This window comes from Cherax quadricarinatus, chromosome 14 (assembly GCF_038502225.1).
Source record: "Cherax quadricarinatus isolate ZL_2023a chromosome 14, ASM3850222v1, whole genome shotgun sequence".
Taxonomy (NCBI): Eukaryota; Metazoa; Arthropoda; class Malacostraca; order Decapoda; family Parastacidae; genus Cherax; species Cherax quadricarinatus.
Genome location: NC_091305.1, coordinates 552,501 through 576,170, shown reverse-complemented (window position 1 = coordinate 576,170; position 23,670 = coordinate 552,501). Strand labels below are relative to the sequence as shown.

General features: G+C 38.5%; 1 protein-coding gene across 2 annotated transcripts in view; it reads right to left on the bottom strand.

Moving 5' to 3' along the window:
• Window positions 1–23,670, bottom strand: part of LOC128696274 (fibroblast growth factor receptor 1) — a 223,160-nt gene that overhangs the window by 91,994 nt on the left and 107,496 nt on the right. The window contains exon 1 of one of the 2 annotated variants that reach the window (XM_070084761.1): window positions 966–1,162. The exons of the other annotated variant lie outside the window; for it this stretch is intronic. The gene's annotated coding sequence lies outside the window, so the exon portion shown is untranslated. Of the gene's footprint in view, window positions 1–965; window positions 1,163–23,670 lie in introns of those variants that run through there. 2 annotated transcript variants of the gene reach the window in all.

Genomic DNA, 23,670 nt, shown 5'->3' with positions numbered 1-23,670 from the left:
ACCGTTGAGCGGTCTCAGATCAGGTGTCCTAATTGCAAACGGAAGAATACAAAACTGGGAATTATGAAGAAACACAGAAAGGCAAAAATAAATTTATACTGAATATCAGTAAAAGTTTAAAAAATTTGCCTTTTATCCTCAATATTAATGTGGCAGGAAGAAAAGATAAACAATCCTGTTGTTAGGTAAGACACATATGCAACAGTTAGGTATCTTTATTTCGAAACGTTTCGCCTACACAGTAGGCTTCTTCAGTCGAGTACAGAAAAGTTGATAGAAGCAGAAGATACTTGAAGACGATGTAATCAGTCCATCACCCTTAAAGTTTTGAGGTGGTCAGTCCCTCAGTCTGGAGAAGAGCATTGTTCCATAGAATGGAACATTGTTCCATAGAATGGAACAATGCTCTTCTCCAGACTGAGGGACTGACCACCTCAAAACTTTAAGGGTGATGGACTGATTACATCGTCTTCAAGTATCTTCTGCTTCTATCAACTTTTCTGTACTCGACTGAAGAAGCCTACTGTGTAGGCGAAACGTTTCGAAATAAAGATACCTAACTGTTGCATATGTGTCTTACCTAACAACCTGTCGGTATTTTATACCATTTTAATGTTCATAAACAATCCTGCATATTTCACACTAATAATATGAGAGTCAAACGGAAGTCTGTTACACACTCATATTGCGTGTTTTCTTTTTTTTGTGAATGAAAAAAAATATCTATATCTGGATGCACTTAGCGGTTAGTAAACAATATAACGATCTCTAACGTGAAATATTTGCCTTTAGTTAACAAACTTTATCAGGTGTGACAGTGACTTAACTAGAGAAGCGATGGAGGGGCTGTGTTGCACTCACTCTGCTGCTGTCTGTTGCAATATTTAGCTGTTTGTTGCATTCTCCGTATGACTGCTGCATTCACTGTGTGATTGCTACACTCACTGTATGACTGCTGTACTCACTGTATAGCTGCTGCACTTGTGAATGCTGCACTCACTGTGTGACTCACCGTGGGACTGCTTCACTCACTGCGTATTTGGTGCACTCATTGTGTGACTGCTGCGCGGTTTGGCTGTCTGCCGCACTCACAGTGTGACTGTCATAACAGTGAGTGGTTGCATTTCCTTGATTACTTGGTCGGACTTGGCCGCCACGCTAATAGATTTTTATTGCAGTCTGTAAGCAAATTTTGTCAAACTCCAGTCGAGTTTCGGAATGTAGATTGGCGAGTTTCAGGCTGCTGACATTTGTCTGCCTCCTCTCTGCTGTCTCTATCTCTCACTCTCTGGATAGAAAGGAAATATTCGAGTTTATATATATATATATATATATATATATATATATATATATATATATATATATATATATATATATATATATATATATATATATATATATATATATATATATATATATATATATATATTATCAAAAACAGCACTGCGACTAGCCGAGGATTCGAACCCGTGAATTTTCGGTCACCATAAGGCAGGCTAAGACAACACGGCTTCGAATTTTCGGCTAGTCGTAGTGTTGTTATTGATTAAATATATTATTGTAACCACGAACAAGTGATATTTAATCAATAACAACACTACGACTAGCCGAAAATTCGAACCCGTGTTGTCTTAGCCTGCCTTATGGTGACCGAAAATTCACGGGTTCGAATCCTCGGCTAGTCGCAGTGCTGTTTTTGATAATATATATATATATATATATATATATATATATATATATATATATATATATATATATATATATATATATATATATATATATATATATATATATATATATATATATATATATACCAGTAATGAGTTTCGAGAGTCTTACTACTATCGGAACCGGCCATGCGCCAGGCTCGTCTGGTACTTGCTTGTTCAACCATGCTGTTGCTGCTAGAGGCCCGCTGCCCCACATATCCATCACATCCTAATTGATCTGGCACATGGTGAAGATACTTGTCCAGTTTTCTCTTGAAGACTTTTACACTTGTTCCACGCTATGAAAAGAACAGTGAACTTCCAAGCACTCTCGTGATTTCTCACATAATGTGATAATGTGAGAAATCACGAAAGCGCTTAGAAGTTCACTATTCTTTTTACAGTGGTTGTTCTGCATGTTGTGATATCACCTGTTTACTGTGATCTTATTAATAGCCAGGATTCGATCCTGCATCACCATGCCCGGAGAAAAATTGCTGGTCCAGTGGTAAGAGTAATGCGTGTATTGTCCTGTTCTTACAGGGCTAGGCATGGTGACGAAGGATCGAATCCTGGCTAGCAGCAGTTCTGTTAATGATTCAAAATCACTTGTTTCGTGATTTCTTAAGTATATATATATATATATATATATATATATATATATATATATATATATATATATATATATATATATATATATATATATATATATATATATATATATATTTATTTCAATCTTCATTATGAACATTTCATCAAAATCGCCTGAGACACGCCGTATGCTTATGATGCAGTAAGCAATTAATCTCAGGAGTGCCTCACTGAGTCTTTGGAAGCGGTTGATCTGGGACCCTTGGTTTCCTTACAAGTTCGACATCTAACTCTTACAGGATCTTGAGTGGGCACTTTCTTCGTGAATCAAGGGTCTCTGAACCAATAGGGACGAAACTGTAGCATGTTGCGAAGGATTTCCAGGTTTTACCGAAAGTTAGAGTGTAACCCATTTCAGATTCAGTATACCGAAGATATGTATCGACCACTGTAGATCTGCATGTGTAGTTTCACATTAGCTACGTATCTGTCCATCCGGGCGTTTCTAGCTGCCGTGTTTCTGCCTAGCTGGGGTTCATTTTCTGATTGACAATGGGGTGTGGCGAGGCTTCGCTTGCTGGCATTCACTTACCTCTTTATGTCTCGTATTCACAATTTAACCACAATAAAAGTAAAAATATCATCAGCATGCCATTCAACTTCGTGATCTCGTAGTTACATTCAATATATACACCAGGTTACAAGACAATGTAAAAATTATGAGAGAGCTAGGTATTTATTTTCCTATCTCACACACTCACAAATACGCACAGTGGATTTGTGTATATATTTGTGTGTGCGTATATATATATATATATATATATATATATATATATATATATATATATATATATATATATATATATATATATATATATATATATATATATATATATATATATGGATGCCCAGCAGTAAGGGAGCCACCCCAACTATGCAGATCTGATGGCAGCCAGAAGCGTCCAGATGGTATCACCCTTCAAGCCTGGACAGATGGGAAGCAGGTGGTGTGGGACTATACATGTGCGTCTACCTTGGCTGATACCTATCTCCAATACACCAGGGAGGAAGGAGGGGCAGCTGCCAGCTTCAGGGAGTCCCAAAAGTCTAGAAAATATGGAGAACTTGCCCATCATTATGTTTGTTCCCATAGCCTCAGAGACCCTTGGCTCACGGGGAAAGAGTGCATCTAAATTCCTTAAGGAGCTGGGAAAACGACTCATCAGGGTAACTAGGGATCCCAGGGCAGCTAGTTTTCTGTTCCAGCGGCTCAGTGCGGCTGTTCAAAGGGGTAATGCCTGCAGTATTTTGGGCACACGCCCCAGCTCTGAGGAGCTGGATGAGATTTTCGCCTTATAATCGGTGATACACACGTAACAACATGTACCTGATATGCCATCTATATATATATATATATATATATATATATATATATATATATATATATATAGGATGGGGTCCACCTCTGGTGTAAATTGTGGGACCCATAGCCTCGGAGAAGTGGATAAAAAGGCTTCAAGGAAGAATATTTGGATTTCTTCCTGAAGCCATTTGAATATTCCACTTCCCCTACCACCCCATCTTTTAAACTATTTTTTTTTACCAATAGGAATATTTTATTACATAATATGGCACAGAAGATTTAAGAGATACATATATATATATATATATATATATATATATATATATATATATATAGATATATATATATATATATATATATATATATATATATATATACATATATATATATATTTATATATACACACTAATGAAATCACGAAACAAGTGATTTTGAATCATTTGCAGTGGAATAGCCTAGAAAGTGACGTAGTGGAGGTGGGAACCATACATAGTTTTAAGACGAGGTTTGATAAAGCTCATGGAGCAGGGAGAGAGATGACCCAGTAGCAAACAGCGAAGAGGCGGGACCAGGAGCTAAGACTCGACCCTTACAACCACAAATAGGTGAGTACATATAGACGAGTACACACACACACACACACACAAACAAACACACACAGGTTCAGAGATTCGACCCCTAAAAACAGAATTCGGTGGATACGCACAGATCTGCAATTGGATCTCAAGGAAGAGACGCTTGTTGCCAACATTTTATTGTGTTTATGTGGCAGGCAGAGAATTGGAGACTTCTCACTCGTGCCGGAGGCGTATACTCAAGAGTCCAAGGCCTTCCTGGGAGAAAATAGAGCTTCTCACTCCTATTTGAGGCGTACACGGGGGTTCAAGGCTTGGAAAAGAATAATCACTTCTTACTCCTACGTGAGGCATACACGGGTTCAAGATCTTACTGGGGGAGAATAAAGACCTCTCACTGTGCCTGAGGTGTACTCTTGGGGTTATGTCTTACCTGAGAGAGATTGAAGACCTATCACTCTTGTTTGATGCGTATTCTGTGACTCAAGGCCTTCCTGGGAAAGAATAAAGATTTCTCACTCCAGCTGGAGACTTACTCTGGGATCCATGACCTTCTTGCCTTACCCAGAGTATTGAACACGGCTTAACATTGGATGATGACTGCGGACAAATCCACCGAGTTGCTCCCACCGTAGCCAAAGTGTTCGACTTGAGTGAAGCTTACGAGGTTTTGAACCCTGGTAACAAGCTGGGAACGCAGGAAATCTGGCTTAAATCTTGCCTCCAGTATGTTTCCAGAGTGGAAACATACTCGAGGCAAAACTAGTATTGGCTCACACATGTGAGCCAATACTATTTTTTTTTTACTGAGGAAACGTGTTAAGCAGTAAAAAGTTCAGCTGAAGTTCTTTGCAGCTTTTCATATTTTTGTTTTCCTTGTCTTCTTGAAAAGCATTATAAATGGCTTGTATCGCCTGTATTTAATGTCTTTTGACCTAAGAATTATTTCTACTCTTTTTGCCTTCTCATCTGGGAGATGACATGCTTTAGATGTTTCTGCTTTCTTCTCTCTGAAATAAATTAATGTAAAAGATAATAATATTCACATTCTTCCCAACATTGCAAGTAAAAAGTTCCTTTTAGGGAGAAGAACTGTCATTCGTCTGCCTAATTCGATTTTAATCTTTCGAGAAACTTGTCATGCACACATTTTTCTACTCTCTCAGTATGCATCATTATGCGTCATTCTTCACATCCTGCTGAATTCTGCATAAATCTTTCATTCCCTACTGATGAAACTTCATTAATGAGTTTTAGGGAATCACATTCAATTACTAAGTGAAAATATGTATGCTTTATTTGTTCACTGTACAATTTACAAGCTAAAAGCTTTTATCTTACCTCAGCACATTTCAAAGTCTAGCACACTCTGTTCATGCCGCTTATTATGTCCGTCATTTTCAATAAGAAAGGTATAACACAACTCTTCCCACTGTATTCCACCTACAAGGTACCTCTTTACTGTTAGGTAAACAGAGGAAGCAGGTATATGAAAACTTAGTCATTAAGTGTCACATAACAGTGGAAATGAACCCAAATCCTCTCGAATTTTTCGTCAGACTATTACGCTAAGGAACAAAAGTAACAAGAACATGGAACATCATCTTCTAGATATCATTTAATCTTACTCAACTCCTGCTCCTCTTCTTTAGGATAAAATCCACTCTCATACTCCACTCCTGCTCATCATTTTCAAGATATGATCCACACTCATACTCCACTCTAACTTTTTTCAACTTCAAGTATGTTCTAAACTCACATTCAACTCCTGCTCCACAACTTTGTTGCCCAACTTTTGATGATATAAACAAGTTCATCGCGAATAAATTCAAGGAACCTCTTATCCCAGGAGAGGCTGCCGTGTGTGTGTGTGTGTGTGTGTGTGTGTGTGTTTGTGCCTAGAAGGCTGCCATGTATGTACATACAGAATGTTTTAGTAACAATCATGTCAAATATATTTCAGCACAGGGTCTAGAAAGACAGCGGCTGAATCATAGTGAATGTGTTTCTTATGGGGAGAAGGGGGTGAAGGAGAGTCACCCTGCCTCCGTGAGAGAAGGCTAGTCTGTAAAAAAAAAAAAAAAAAAAAAAAAAAAAAAAAAAAAAAAAAAAAAAAAACCACGCAGTATGATATTGCAGCGGCCTACAAAGCGTCAAAGAGCAAGATATGACTATAAGTAATTTACTTAAACCCGTCAGGGTAAAGAGCTTTTGAGTCAAATATGAAATTCGACGTGTTCGAACCTATGAACTCTGACAAGACAAGAGTGAGACTCGACCCAGCCAAGTAACTACAACTACTAACCCCCCCCCTCCCCGACCGCATCCATTTATCAAACTTGATTACCTCATATTTTCCACATGTGCTTCTTGACCTCCTAAGGGTTTAGTGCTTCCAGATGAATATAATGATAATACCTTCAAGTGTTATTATTCTTAAAAGGAATTTAAAGTAACTATCACAAAAGATAACTGGGAAACACGTGGCTGCCTATATGAAAGTAATTTGAAGGTATGGAGACTATAAATGCAGGTATGGAGAATAGCAGTTTCAATTATGGAAGATAGAACTATTCATATGGATAATATACATATAATATAATATACATATAGAACTGCAAGTATATAAAGAATAGAACTACAAGTATGAAATAATGGATGCACAAGTATAAAAAATGGAGCTACAAGTATGGAATAATAGATTAACAGGCAGAGAACATAGACTACAGGTATGGATAATACAACTAAATACGTTGTATTATATCCATACCTGTATGGATAATACAACGAATTATTAGATATTAAAGATATATATCTTAATATAATATCTAATAAAAGCTTTTAGCGTGTATGATGGTGCATCAGTGAAAGAGATCGATGCCTTAATGTACCTATTATGTGATGTATTGTGGAATATTTCAGGCGGGACCTGGTATTTTAGGTAGAAAATGGGAAGACAAAATTCGATAATTCTTCCTCATCCCTTATCTGTTCTGATGTCCTCATCCTTCAAATCCTCCTCTTCCTTTTCCGTTCCTCTTCTCTGTGTTACTCTCTTTTATATCCTCCCTTCCTTTACTCTCTCAACTGCTCTTGTCTTTGTAATTTTCTGTTTTTCTTTTTTTTCCTTTACTCGAACACTTGCTTCTTTCTCTGTTTCTATTTCCATCTTTCCCTCTCCCTGCTCCATCACACGTTAACTTTATATTTTGTCACCATGATTCTTATCTTCTAACTAGTTCCTCTTTAGTCTCTCATCCATTACACAGTTTCCTCATTAATCTCACATCTCTCTTCTAATTTATTATCCTTGACATGTTTCAACTCTGTCATGTTTATTTTTCATGAGGTGTGGTGAGGTCGCTTCCCTCACTACTTTTTAACTAAGTTTACTACTGACGAGGTCGCTTCCCTCACTAGTTTATAACTAAGTTTACTACCGATGAGGTCGCTTCCCTCACTACTTTATAACTAGGTTTACTACTGATGAGGTCGCTTCCCTCGTAACTTTATAATTAAGTTTACTACTGATGAGGTCACCTTGCTCACTATAACTAACTTCCCACTGATGAGGTCGTTTCCCTCGCAACTTGTTAAATCCAAGTTTTTCCTTAGTAAGGTCATCTCCCCAGACTATTTTTAGTTAGTTTCTTCCTTGGTAATTTTTTTTACAAAACTTTCTAAGCAAAATTCTCTGACCAGGTGAGGAAAGGCTAGCAGAGAAAGCAGAGAGTTTCTCTCGCGATTAAATGGCGGAGGATCGAGCCTCTGCCACTCCTAGCACTGAATAACTCACACATGACTCAGTCATATACAGGCTAATCGCCTGTATATGACGCCTATGATATCTTTGAGGACGACAACTCTCTAAAAAAGAGATATAATTGGTATTCTTAAAACAATTACTTTATGCTCACACGGAATGTTTTTGTTTTAATGTCGTACCATCTGATCGGGTCACATTTGCATAAACTCGCATAGTTTAATTTTAGAGGTATATTGCCGTAAGCAACAACTTCGTCAAACTCTCCGCAAGAGAATATTCTCCGAAGAGATACATTTACCTTACCCTCGTCTTTATTCTTTTCTGCCGCTCCTTCCTTCTCGTCTTCCTCCTCGTTTTCCTCCAATTTAGTTAGCAGTATATATGTAAACAGATGACAACAAAGCGTTTTCGCAACTATTTTGTATTCCGACATGAAAGACTTTGATTCGCTGTCTACATCCGCTCCACTGGTTCAGCAGGATGAAGGACTGAATATGTTCTGCAGTAGATAACAACATCGTTGATGCATTGATGGAGTACAATGTTAGAATGGGAGGTAGGGAGCGAGCAACTGACTGAAGAAAACATACATATATCTTATTGACAAGTCTGTTGAGTATACCTGGTAAAGTGTATGGTAGAGTTATTATTGAAAGAATTAAGAGTAAGACGGAGAATAGGATAGCAGATGAACAAGGAGGCTTTAGGAAAGGTAGGGGGTGTGTGGACCAGGTGTTTACAGTGAAACATATAAGTGAACAGTATTTAGATAAGGCTAAAGAGGTCTCTGTGGCATTTATGGATTTGGAAAAGGCGTATGACAGGGTGGATAGGGGGGCAATGCGGCAAATGTTGCAGGTGTATGGTGTAGGAGGTAGGTTACTAAAAGCAGTGAAGAGTTTTTACGAGGATAGTGAGGCTTAAGTTAGAGTATGTACGAAAGGGGGAAATTATTTCCCAGTAAAAGTAGGCCTTAGACAAGGATGTGTGATGTCACCGTGGTTGTTTAATATATTGATAGATGGGGTTGTAAGAGAAGTTAATGCGAGGGTCTTGGCAAGAGGCGTGGAGTTAAAAGATAAAGAATCACACAGAAAGTGGGAGTTGTCACAGTTGCTCTTTGCTGATGACACTGTGCTCTTGGGAGATTCTGAAGAGAAGTTGCAGAGATTGATGGATGAATTTGGTAGGATGTGCAAAAGAAGAAAATTAAAAGTGAATACAGGAAAGGGTAAGGTTATGAGGATAAAAAGATTAGGTGATGAAAGATTGGATATCAGATTGGAGGGAGAGAGTATGGAGGAGGTGAATGTATTCAGATATTTGGGAGTGGACGTGTCAGCAGATGGGTCTATGAAAGATGAGGTGAATCATAGAACTGATGAGGGGAAAAGGGTGAGTGGTGCACTTAGGAGTCTGTGGAGACAAAGAACTTTGTCCATGGAGGCAAATAGGGGAATTTATGAGAGTATAGTTTTACCAACGCTCTTATATGGGTGTGAAGCATGGGTGATGAATGTTGCAGCGAGGAGAAGGCTGGAGGCAGTGGAGATGTCATGTCTGAGGGCAATGTGTGGTGTGAATATAATGCAGAGAATTCGTAGTTTGGAAGTTAGGAGGAGGTGCGGGATTACCAAAACTGTTGTCCTGAGGGCTGAGGAAGGGTTGTTGAGGTGTTTCGGACATGTAGAGAGAATGGAGCGAAACAGAATGACTTCAAGAGTGTATCAGTCTGTAGTGGAAGGAAGGCGGGTTAGGGGTCGGCCTAGGAAAGGTTGGAGGGAGGGGGTAAAGGAGGTTTTGTGTGCGAGGGGCTTGGACTTCCAGCAGGCATGCGTGAGCGTGTTTGATAGGAGTGAATGGAGACAAATGGTTTTTAATACTTGACGTGCTGTTGGAGTGTGAGCAATGTAACATTTATGAAGGGGTTCAGGGAAACCGGCAGGCCGGACTTGAGTCCTGGAGATGGGAAGTACAGTGCCTGTACTCTGAAGGAGGGGTGTTAATGTTGCAGTTTAAAAATTGTAGTGTAAAGCACTCTTCTGGCAAGACAGTGATGGAGTGAATGATGGTGAAAGTTTTTCTTTTTCGGGCCACCCTGCCTTGGTGGGAATCGGCCAGTGTGATAATAAAAATAATAATAATCTTATTGAAATGAAGAAGAAATAGAGGTTAAAAAAGCTAATTATAGAGATATTGATGTTCAGTTTATGTCTGCTATTGAGGCAAAAGCTGTGATAAATATTAAGGTAAATAATCCTTATAATGCATCAGTTGTCGTGATACGGGAAAAATAAAAAAGTCACCCGTTTAGTTAACAAGCATTCTTATTATCATGTTTTCTTTATTATGGTTTTCAAAGTTACACAGATACATTATCGATCGCCTCGACAATTCCTATTTTTTCATTTCGTAATTGCAAATAATTGTCCGGAAAATATGTAATTTTGGACCGCAACACTAAACTGACATGAAAACTATGCAATATACGCTTGCTGTATAATGATACACTATTAATATATTATATATTTGTGTATTATTCAGAAATATGGCCATGTTAGTATAGTACATGTATTACAACACTTAACTTTTGTCATTCAAATTGCGATTGACTAGAACAGCCATCAACTTTTCGTATGTATAACAACACAACTACAGTTTTTCCTCGGAAAGTTAGTTCCAGTTTAAGACTGATATACTTCACTAATATCAGGGATAATTTAATTCCTAAAACAGTGATTCATTTAAATTCTAATGTATATAACCCTGATATTAACATCATCTTATGTATATATATATATATATATATATATATATATATATATATATATATATATATATATATATATACATATATATACATATATATATATATTATATATATATATATATATATATATATATATATATATATATATATATAATATATATATATATACATATATATATATTATTATTATTATTATCACACTGGCCGATTCCCACCAAGGCAGGGTGGCCCGAAAAAGAAAAACTTTCACCATCATTCACTCCATCACTGTCTTGCCAGAAGGGTGCTTTACACTACAGTTTTTAAACTGCAACATTAACACCCCTCCTTCAGAGTGCAGGCACTGTACTTCCCTTCTCCAGGACTCAAGTCCGGCCTGCCGGTTTCCCTGAACTCCTTCATAAATGTTACTTTGCTCACACTCCAACAGCACGTCAAGTATTAAAAACCATTTGTCTCCATTCACTTCTATCAAACACGCTCACGCATGCCTGCTGGAAGTCCAAGCCCCTCGAACACAAAACCTCCTTTACCCCCCTCCCTCCAACCTTTCCTAGGCCGACCCCTACCCCGCCTTCCTTCCACTAAAGACTGATACACTCTTGAAGTCACTCTGTTTCGCTCCATTCTCTCTACGTGTCCGAACCACCTCAACAACCCTTCCTCAGCCCTCTGGACAACAGTTTTGGTAATCCCGCACCTCCTCCTAACTTCCAAACTACGAATTCTCTGCATTATATTCACACCACATATTGCCCTCAGACATGACATCTCCACTGCCTCCAGCCTTCTCCTCGCTGCAACATTCATCACCCACGCTTCACACCCATATAAGAGTGTTGGTAAAACTATACTCTCATACATTCCCCTCTTTGCCACCATGGATAAAGTTCTTTGTCTCCACAGACTCCTAAGTGTACCACCTCATCTTTCATAGACCCATCCGCTGACACGTCCACTCCCAAATATCTGAATACATTCACCTCCTCCATACTCTCTCCCTCCAATCTGATATCCAATCTTTCATCACCTAATTTTTTTGTTATACTCATAACCTTACCCTTTCCTGTATTCACTTTTAATTTTCTTCTTTTGCACACCCTACCAAATTCATCCACCAATCTCTGCAACTTCTCTTCAGAATCTCCCAAGAGCACAGTGTCATCAGCAAAGAGCAACTGTGACAACTCCCACTTTATGTGTGATTTTTTATCTTTTAACTCCACGCCTCTTGCCAAGACCCTCGCATTTACTTCTCTTACAACCCCATCTATAAATATATTAAACAACCACGGTGACATCACACATCCTTGTCTAAGGCCTACTTTTACTGGGAAATAATTTCCCTCTTTCCTACATACTCTAACTTGAGCCTCACTATCCTCGTAAAAACTCTTCACTGATTTTAGTAACCTACCTCCTACACCATACACGTGCAACATCTGCCACATTGCCCCCCTATCCACCCTGTCATACGCCTTTTCCAAATCCATAAATGCCACAAAGACCTCTTTAGCTTTATCTAAATACTGTTCACTTATATGTTTCACTGTAAACACCTGGTCCACACACCCCCTACCATTCCTAAAGCCTCCTTGTTCATCTGCTATCCTATTCTCCGTCTTACTCTTAATTCTTTCAATAATAACTCTACCATACACTTTACCAGGTATACTCAACAGACTTATCCCCCTATAATTTTTGCACTCTCTTTTGTCCCCTTTGCCTTTATACAAATTAACTATGCATGCTCTCTTCCAATCCCTAGGTACCTTACCCTCTTCCATACATTTATTAAATAATTGCACCAACCACTCCAAAACTATATCCCCACCTACTTTTAACATTTCTATCTTTATCCCATCAATCCCGGCTGCCTTACCCCCTTTCATTTTACCTACTGCCTCACGAACTTCCCCCACACTCACAACTGGCTCTTCCTCACTCCTACAAGATGTTATTCCTCCTTGCCCTATACACGAAATCACAGCTTCCCAATCTTCATCAACATTTAACAATTCCTCAAAATATTCCCTCCATCTTCCCAATACCTCTAACTCTCCATTTAATAACTCTCCTCTCCTATTTTTAACTGACAAATCCATTTGTTCTCTAGGCTTCCTTAACTTGTTAATTTCACTCCAAAACTTTTTCTTATTTTCAACAAAATTTGTTGATAACATCTCACCCACTCTCTCATTTGCTCTCTTTTTACATTGCTTCACCACTCTCTTAACTCTCTTATATATTTACATATATATATATATATATATATATATATATATATATATATATATATATATATATATATATATATATATATATATATATATATATATATATATATATATATATGCAATAAGATCACAGAGAACAGGTGATTTCAAAATATGCAAAACAACCACTCTGAAAGAATAGAGAAATTCCAAGCGCTTTCGTGACTACTCACATTATCAAGGAACTATAATGTGATAATGTGAGTAGTCACGAAAGCGCTTGGAATTTCTCTATTCTTTCAGAGTGGTTGTTTTGCATATATATATATATATATATATATATATATATATATATATATATATATATATATATATATATATATATATATATATATATATATATATATATATATATTATATGATAGAGTGGATAGAGGAGCAATGTGGCAGATGTTGCAAGTATATGGAATAGGTGGTAAGTTATTAAATGCTGTAAAGAGTTTTTATGAGGATAGTGAGGCTCAGGTTAGGGTGTGTAGAAGAGAGGGAGAATACTTCCCGGTAAAAGTAGGTCTTAGACAGGGATGTGTAATGTCACAATGGTTGTTTAATATATTTATAGATGGGGTTGTAAAGGAAGTAAATGTTAGGGAGAGGGGTGGGATTAAATTTTGGGGAATCAAATTCAAAATGAGAATTGACACAGTTACTTTTTGCTGATGATACTGTGCTTATGGGAGATTCTAAAGAAAAATTGCAAAGGTTAGTGGATGTGTTTGGGAATGTGTGTAAAGGTAGAAAGTTGAAAGTGAACATAGAAAAAAGTAAAGTGATGAGGGTGTCAAATGATTTAGATAAAGAAAAATTGGATATCAAATTGGGGAGGAGGAGTATGGAAGAAGTGAATGTTTTCAGATACTTGGGAGTTGACGTGTCGGCGGATGGATTTATGAAGGATGAGGTTAATCATAGAATTGATGAGGGAAAAAAGGTGAGTGGTGCGTTGAGGTATATGTGGAGTCAAAAAACGTTATCTATGGAGGCAAAGAAGGGAATGTATGAAAGTATAGTAGTATCAACACTCTTATGTGGGTGTGAAGCTTGGGTGGTAAATGCAGCAGCGAGGAGACGGTTGGAGACAGTGGAGATGTCCTGTTTAAGGGCAATGTGTGGTGTAAATATTATGCAGAAAATTCGGAGTGTGGAAATTAGGAAAAGGTGTGGAGTTAATAAAAGTATTAGTCAGAGGGCAGAAGAGGGGTTGTTGAGGTGGTTTGGTCATTTAGAGAGAATGGATCAAAGTAGAATGACATGGAAAGCATATAAATCTATAGGGGAAGGAAGGCGGGGTAGGGGTCGTCCTCGAAAGGGTTGGAGAGAGGGGGTAAAGGAGGTTTTGTGGGCGAGGGGCTTGGACTTCCAGCAAGCGTGCGTGAGCGTGTTAGATAGGAGTGAATGGAGACGAATGGTACTTGGGACCTGACGATCTGTTGGAGTGTGAGCAGGGTAATATTTAGTGAAGGGATTCAGGGAAACCGGTTATTTTCATATAGTCGGACTTGAGTCCTGGAAATGGGAAGTACAATGCCTGCACTTTAAAGGAGGGGTTTGGGATATTGGAAGTTTGGAGGGATATGTTGTGTATCTTTATATGTGTATGCTTCTAAACTGTTGTATTCTGAGCACCTCTTCAAAACCAGTGATAATGTGCGAGTGTGGTGAAAGTGTTGAATGATGATGAAAGTATTTTCTTTTTGGGGATTTTCTTTCTTTTTTGGGTCACCCTGCCTCGGTGGGAGACGGCCGACTTGTTGAAAATATATATATATATATATATATATATATATATATATATATATATATATATATATATATATATATATATATATATATATATATTGCAGTGTGAATGTACATATATATGAATATCTCTCATTGTATATTCCTAGGAGAAGAGATATACGTTCCTCTGCCTTCTTACACAAGAAAAAGAGCAAAACTTGAACAGCAAAGAATATAAATCTTAGCAAACAGAGTGAACTATAATCAAAATTGAGGTCTTGTGACTCCAGGAAACGAGACGCGTCTTCCAGGTGTATTTTGCAAATGTTTTCATATCTCAAAATATAAGATTTTCGAAGTGCCATCACACACACACAAAAATGTTGTTTACCAAGTGCAATATTTCCCATTACTTTTCCATTGATATGCAAATAATTTTTGCGCATAAAATGTCAGGCTTCATCAATATGTACATTTATAACAGGTAGTATATAGCCCCCAGGCAACATTTTACAGGGATCACATTACCCACAGGCAGCATTTAACAGAGGATCACATTACCCTCAGGCAACATTTAGCAGGGATCACATCACACTCATGCAACATTGAACAGGGACCACCTCTCCCTCAGCAATATTTAACATCAACTACGAATCTCTCAGGCAGCATTTGACAGCAACTACTACTGTATATCATCATGCAACAATTAATAATATCACTTCCCTTCATCCCTCCCTCCCTCCCTCTCTCTCTCTCTCTCCCTCATATTGAAAAATAATCAAATGCACTTTCCCGATGCACTCTGGCACATAAACATTAATAAGGGGTGAGACTAAGATGAGTGTCAATGGAAGTGTGGGAAGGGAAGGGTGCTCGCTACTATGACCCGTCCATTAGTCTCAGTACGTGTAATATTCGAATATTTTGAATAATTATTGTTGTTTGTACGCATACAGTAGTGTTGTATACATTCACTCAATAATTATAATTTCTGCATGTGCTCATTCTGTAAAGAAGAGCTTAAATTATTAATGCACAGGAATAAATAAAAACACTGACTGTGAATCCAATGCTCATTAACTTTTTATAAGGTACTACATATCATTAACTATAATTTATGCTATTAGAATAATGATAAACATAATAATTAATTGTGAAACTAATCCACATAAGGAGAATAAAATAAAATGAGCAATTTACGTTAAAAAACTGCTCATAAAACGACTCACGAAATCGTAATGACACGTTTTGCTCATAAAACATAAGAATGTAATAGAGAAGGATACAAACTGATGAAGTGGGATAAAAAGTATGATAAAACCTGTTATTTGAAGTTTGTTTATAACTATTTCGTGCTGTAGTTACCTCGATATTTTACATGAATTATTGCTATATGTCTCAGAATATAGTAAAAAATTAGGCGATATTTCTAAAACGTCAGACATTCATATATCGATTTTATTACAAGTATTTTTATACACATGAAATCTCGGCCATCTGTGCGGCTATCAACGACTTTACATTGCTTAATTAGTGGACAGTAGGTTATATTAGAATAGGTAATATTAAATATAATTAAGGCTTGCTTAAATACACACCCGGATGCGTACCAACAAGATTTGCCTCATGAAATTTTGGGCCTTGATAAAATCATTAGCATTTCCCAAAAGCTTAATCGAAATGTTAAGATTGCTTTAGTATGAATTAATCTCTGACATTAGCTAACATAAGTGGGAAGACTATTAAAGCTTAGAAAAAAGAGACGTTTTGCAGGCAGTAAACTAAATAAAAAGTACGTACATACTCGCTTAACATGCGTAGAATAACATGAAGTGTTTTTGTGTTGAGTAATATAAGATGGCAGTGGAGCGGCGATCAAGTTACACAGCCACGCCACACTCGTTGCAACTTGCCTTAATGTGTAGTTTTTAAAGCGTTGAAATTATGGCTTTCGTGACGTACGTTTGTATTCTATAGTGCTAATTGGTAGCACTCGTATGCATTAAGGTTCTGGTTTGTGGTATTTATTAAAATATGTATAACTTACAAAAATGTATGACAGCGCGATTTTGTTTGAACCAAGTCAAACCTTACTTGAGAGTCATGGTAAACGAAAACAGGAATAGGAATAAGCATGTGCTAGAAAAAATAAGTAAACTGACAGAGTAGAGTAAATGAGGAGGTAAAGAAAATGAAAAGTTAGAGAGAAGAGTAGCAAGGAGCTAAAAGTAAGAGAACTTGAGGGGGAAAATAGAGAGGAGACTGACAATAGAAGTGACAAAGCTTCAAGGCAAACATGCTTCTATGAGGCCTCATATACAGGCCCATATGCGACACTGTAATGAGTACATCCTGTTTATTAATGAAAAAAACGTAATAACGCTCTTTAGCACATTACCTTTGTGAAGCTTGAAATAAAATCCCTGGTTGTAGTGATTATGAAATAGAGTCCAAGAACACTCTAACCTTTTCTTTTCTAACTCTGTTAATAAATACAGTAGCTAGGTTAGGTTAGGTAGGTTCGTCAGGAAACAGGACAAGTGTTTCCTGACGCGGGTCTTAATCATATGTTGACCCACAACTGGAGCTTTTGGTCATTTGAACGAGGCCTTCCGCTGGCTTACCTCTCCACCCCTTTAAAAATTGTGGTCATAGTTATAACCATTTCCCTTTTTTACTGTGTACCATTTATTTATTATTAAAGATTCGCCGGTATTCTCCCGGCCCAGGCCTTTTCCAAGTGGTGGCCCGGCCTTGGCTCCCTCTTTAGGGAGTGTCTGAGACCTAAGTCTCCCATGGGAGGAGGCACAAGTACCTCCTCATCTTTGGGACCAACTGTCCCCAGGCCTAGCCACAAGCTAGGCCTCTCTGGTCTGCCATCCCCGCCCCAAGGGGGCTAATGGGAATGACAGTCTTATGAGCTAAAGGCTCGGGCTCAGACACCTACCCTAGAAGGGTTAGGCATGGTGTCGATGACTGTGTACCAGTTAGTTAGTTAGTTAGTTAAAGATTAGCCGGTATTCTCCCGGCCCGGGCCTTTTCCAAGTGGTGGCCCGGCCTTGGCTCCCTCTTTAGGGAGTGTCTGAGACCTAAGTCTCCCATGGGAGGAGGCACAAGTACCTCCTCATCTTTGGGACCAACTGTCCGCAGGCCTAGCCACAAGCTAGGCCTCTCTGGTCTGCCATCCCCGCCACAAGGGGGCAAATGGGAATGACAGTCTTGTGAGCTGTAAGCTCGGGCTCAGGCACCTACCCTACCCTAGAAGGGTTAGGCATGGTGTCGATGACTGTGTACCATGTTATTAACAGGGTATATAATAAAAGTAAATGTATAAAAAAGACACCTATGCAACGTTATGTAATTTATTGTGGAAACGTTTCACTGATCAAGGCAAAACTTTTTCATCATAAAGTTGCTTAATATTGTATTCTTGTCTCTTTCCTACAAAATCCTAGTAGTTCCAAGTTAACTCAATGTGTTTCTCAGCCAACCTTAAGTAGAACATAAGAACATAAGAAAGAAGGAACACTGCAACAGGCCTACTGACCCATACGGAGCAGGTCCATGTCCTCCCCCGGATTAGCCCAATGACCCCCCCGATTAGCCCAATGACCCACCCAGTCTGGTCACCTCCACTCAAGGATGGAGCACGGCACCAGACCCAGCAGCACAAGCTAGTCAGGTCCAACTCACACCCACCCACACTCACTCATGTATTTATCTAACCTATTTTTAAAACTACACAACGTTTTAGCCTCAATAACTGTACTCGGGAGTTTGTTCCACTCATCCACAACTCTATTACCAAACCAGTGCTTTCCTATATCCTTCCTGAATCTAAATTTTTCCAACTTGAAACCTAAAGTCGGTTCCTGATCAACCGGGCTGTGGCCCGTACGTTGGTTTGCGTGCAGCCAGCAGTAACAGCCTGGTTCAGATCCACCAGGAGGCCTGGTCACAGACCGGGCCGCGGGGGCGTTGACCCCCGGAACTCTCTCCAGGTAAACTCCAGGTAATTGCTGCGAGTCCTGTCTTGGCTGGAAATTTTCAGCACGCTATTTACATCCCCAACAGCTATTATGATCAAAGTTATAATTTATTACATTATTTAAGCACCATAATTCTTGACGGTTGTGGTGATGAATTCATCAATGACAACTTTAGCAAATTTAAAGGTAGATAAGACGATCTTTTCTGTGGGAGTTTACAAATTAAATATTCGAATTTTTATGTATTTCGCATTAAATCTGGCTGACAGTTGAGCTACAAGTCTGTGCTGATAGATAAGCGAGAACAATCAACTCAGTTGCTAGTCTGATAAATGACTTACCGATACATAGTGAGAAGAAACTGTGCAATACACCTGGAGGCTTTGTATTATAAATTAAAAAAAAATGCTTGTCATATTTTAATTCTGTAGAAAATAATGCGAGTTTATAATTATAATTAAATGTAGTATGCAGACTTTGAAAGTTAGTTGTTTGAGTTCGTTGTATTTATTACGTTTTTGTTAATACTGAAATTAACGCAGTTGCAAAAATATGTGTAATAATGTTGGTACAATTGCCGACAATATGTAAAGTAAAAGGACAGTAGTGCAACTAATGTGACATTTTTATTGTGGCAACGTTTCGCTCTCCAGGAGAGCGAAACGTTGCCACAATAATAATGCCACATTAGTTGCACTTGTGTCCTTTTACTTTACAAAAATATGTGTAGACGAGGAGGAGGCAGTGATTATAATTTCGTTTATTACGAAATACAAGATGCCGAAGAGGACTATTCCGTAGTCGAGAAACCCTAACTTTTTCACTCAACTTCCCATCATTATTCAAACAAAATGGTTATACCTATAACCATAATTTTTAAAGGGAGTGGACCGGTAATCCAGCGGAAGGCCTCGGTCAGATGACCAAAACCTCTAGTGGCAGGTCATCATATGACTAAAACCCGCGTCAGGAAACACTTGTTCTGTTTACTGACGAACCTTACGTAATCTAACCCCCCATCATAAGGAGACGAAAATAATGGGTATAAGTATCTATAATCATATTTTTTATAATTACCTTGTCTAATAATACAAATGAATATCAAATCCCATGAAATTGTGCCGTGACTTTCCTTAGTCTGAGCACGTTGTGGCATCATCTAGAGAGTGTACACAGATCCTTTACTGCACGTATAAGTTCTGTCAAGCACCTTAACTACTGGGAACGCTTGGAAGCACTTGACTTGTACTCGTTGGAACGCAGGAGGGAGAGATATATCATAATCTACACTTGGAAAATCTTGGAAGGAATGGTCCCAAATCTGCACACAGAAATCACTCCCTACGAAAGTAAAAGACTGGGCAGGCGATGCAAAATGCCGCCAATAAAAAGTAGGGGCGCCATTGGTACACTAAGAGAAAACACCATAAGTGTCCGGGGCCCAAAACTATTCAACAGCCTCCCATCAAGCATTAGGGGAATTGCAAATAAACCCCTGGCTGCCTTCAAGAGAGAGCTGGACAGATACCTAAAGTCTGAGCACGTTGTGGCATCATATACGAAGTGGATACAGGGAGAACCAGAAGCATTGACATTATTCAACAAATCAAAAATAAAATTAGCCCATAAATTACATCATTTGGTTTGATTTATTAGCGAACTGGTAGTTCAAAATCTCAATATCTCTAGGACAAATTGTGGCCTTGCAAACCATGCAAGAAATCGAGTAATTAAAACAAATTATTAAATTTAAATTTAATGAGAACTGTTAACAATATATTTTTCAAGCATCTGGCTACACAAAATTGTACTATGCCCAGAAAAATATAGCCTGCTGTATGTAATTCTTACCACTATATTTTATAATTTCTTACAATTTAGTTAAGCAAAATTAGAATGCATTTGTTCATCTTTCAGCAGGTGAAATATTGACCGTGTATAATAGGGTATAAATCTGTGCAACTGATCATTAACTATTTTTTTTCTACCAACTTGGTTCATTAAATTGTTAAAACAGGCCACGGAGTTCATTACATAAAAATGACTTCGAATAACATCTGAATTTTGAAACAACTGATAATGGCGTGATCAATTGGTGTTCAATTATTTAGGCTGTAATGTATTATTTTCATGATGGTATTATCACTCACGGGATGAGTGGCGTTGCCTCATAAATTCTCCCTTTAGGAAAAAATCTACAAAATTTTCGCATCACCTTCACTTGCATTCACAGTCTAACTTAGTGTCTTGGCAGAGGCCATGGTGAGACTTTCGACACTTAAGTGGCTCCTCTGTAAAAATTACCAGTGCTTAAAAAATAGCGATCGTGATCGTGACAACAATATTCAACATCAAATTTTGCTAACACCAGCAAGTGACGTGTAAGATTACTGCAAGATTATGGTTGATATATAACATAACTGTTTGATGTGTAAAATTGCTGCATGCTTTTCAAGATTACCATCAAAGTGTCAAAGAAAGGAACGCCAATAAGTAGCGTATTTCATGATTTCCAAACATTGTCACTATTTAACATGCGCAATCAATCAAGACTACCATTTGAGAACTGCATCCTCCGAAACATTTCCCCACGCTTTGTGTAGTCTGCAGTGTCTTGAGGCCGTAGTAATTTCTTCCTTTGTCACAGAGCGGTATATGCTGCGCTCTAGAGGAAATATTTCCTAGAAGCGACATCTTTTCTCATTTATAGACATCATTTCCTTCTCATCGGTGAGCCGCAACGCTGTAGTAATCAATTTAATGATAATTTTACGGCATCTCGGAGTCGTGTAAAGGGGTCCGCTGCTCGTAACACCGTGATGAGGCCATCGGACAAAGCCTCGGCAAACTATTCTCAAGAAGAGATCAGAGACATTGTATCATCCAGGGAGGCCATTTTTGTCCTCACTCTTACCCACCTCCCTATCTTCTTTTCCCGTTTTCCGAATTCGATGTTAACCATTTTCCTGTTTTCCCACCCAATGCCAACTCCTTCCCACTTTCCCCAACCCTTACTAAATGCCTTCCCCTTTCCTCCCTACCAACCCACTCCCCAGGGCTTTAGTAACTGAACGAAACGAGCTTGCGAGAACAGGCAAAGAGTGAGGGAGTTCGTTCTGTGGTCATGGTGATGGTACCACAGTCGGTTGCAATAAGAGAAGGGAATGTCGTTGAATGGTTGATGATGAGACATTATATACTATGACGCTTCATAACGAAGTGTCACGCGCGATAGTAGTGATAACGAAGTGTCATGTGCTGCACTAATGCTTGTGAGGTGTCAGGTGCGGTAGTAACGAATAGTGTGGTGTCAGGTGCAGTAGTAACGATAGTGAGGCGTCAGGTGTGGTAATGTGTCAGGTGAGGTAGTAACAGTAGAAAGGTGTCAGGGTTGGTACTAACGATAGTGAGGTGCAAGGTGCGATAGTAACGATAATTGGATGTAATGTGTGGTTGTAACGATAATGAGGCGTCAGATGCTGTAGTAACGATAACGATAGTGAGGTGTAAGATGCGGTATTAACGATAGTGTGGTGTAAGGTAAGAAGTGTCAGGCGCGGTAGTAATGATAGTGAAGTGTAGGTGCGATAGTAACGATAGTGTGGTGTAAGATGCGGTAGTAGCGATAGTGAGGTGTCAGGTGCTGTAGTAACGATAGTGAGGTGTAAGATGCGGTATTAACGATAGCGTGTTTTAAGGTGCGGTAGTAACGATAGTGAGGTGTCAGATGTAGTAATGATATGTGTCAGGTGCGGTAGTAACGATAGTAAGGTGTCGGATGTTATTGAGGTGTCAGGTGTGGTAATGATAAGTGTCAAGTGCTGTAGCAACGATGAAGTGTAGGCAGGATCAGGGAAAAAAAGTCAAGGAATCAGGTACTTCTGCTTCTGAGTCTCTTGTATCTACCTTTAAACCTCTACTTCAATAATTTATGTTATTTTTCAACTCTTTCGCGATTCTATCGATTCACAGTGTACTCAAGTTCGCGGAGCGCCTTGTTTGTCTTGGTGCTGTACTCTTCTCTGCATTCAGATTGATAAAGTATGTGGTTGACCTTGTCATAGCACACTCTTCTGTACGCAGACTCCCAGAGTGTCTTTTTGACTCTTGTGTAACTCATGGTCCAAAAGAGCCAGGTGTTATTAGTATCCACGCCCGGAACAAGGAAGTGGATTTTTTTTGTGCCTGGACGTACAGTAGTCCCAGGCAATAAATAGGTTGAGGCAAAGGCTGTTGATACGACCACTATAGCTGAATTATACCACTGACATTTTGGGCCACATATATCGGTATATCCTCAGGAAATGGAGATGTGGGTGGGCCTTACAAATAACAAGCAACTTGACTCATCAATACATGGGTGCTTGATTCTCTTCTTTCAACACGAATCACGAGTTAACAGAGTTATCGGATCTTATGCCTTAGGGTAGTATTGAAAATGGGTTGGGTAAATATTTTTGTTAGTGGGTTTGAGTTTGAGAAGAACCTTCCTAGTATGGGTCAATAAACAGTGTTCCTCCTTTCTTATGTTCTCATCATCGAGATAATTCATCAGATGAGGACTGTGCATGCTTATGTCACCCGCGACTCAGCATGTTGCTGTCAGTACCACATATCAATAGTAGTTAAACTATTACGTACCAATTTTAACATATGAATGTGGATATTTGATTGTTAACTGATGTCAGAAATTTTGTCCTATTGTAAAACCGACTGACTTACTGTGACTGAATATTTTTTTTTTGCTACTTAGAGGAGAGGAGCGATAGTCTTAACTTGTCATTGTCACAGTACTTGCAAATGTTATTTTTACCAAAAGAACTTTGAATGACCTTTTAGACCAAACGCTCTGTAAATTTTTCACACTTAACTGCAAGATGCAGCAATCAATTTTCTTTAAAAATTTCAT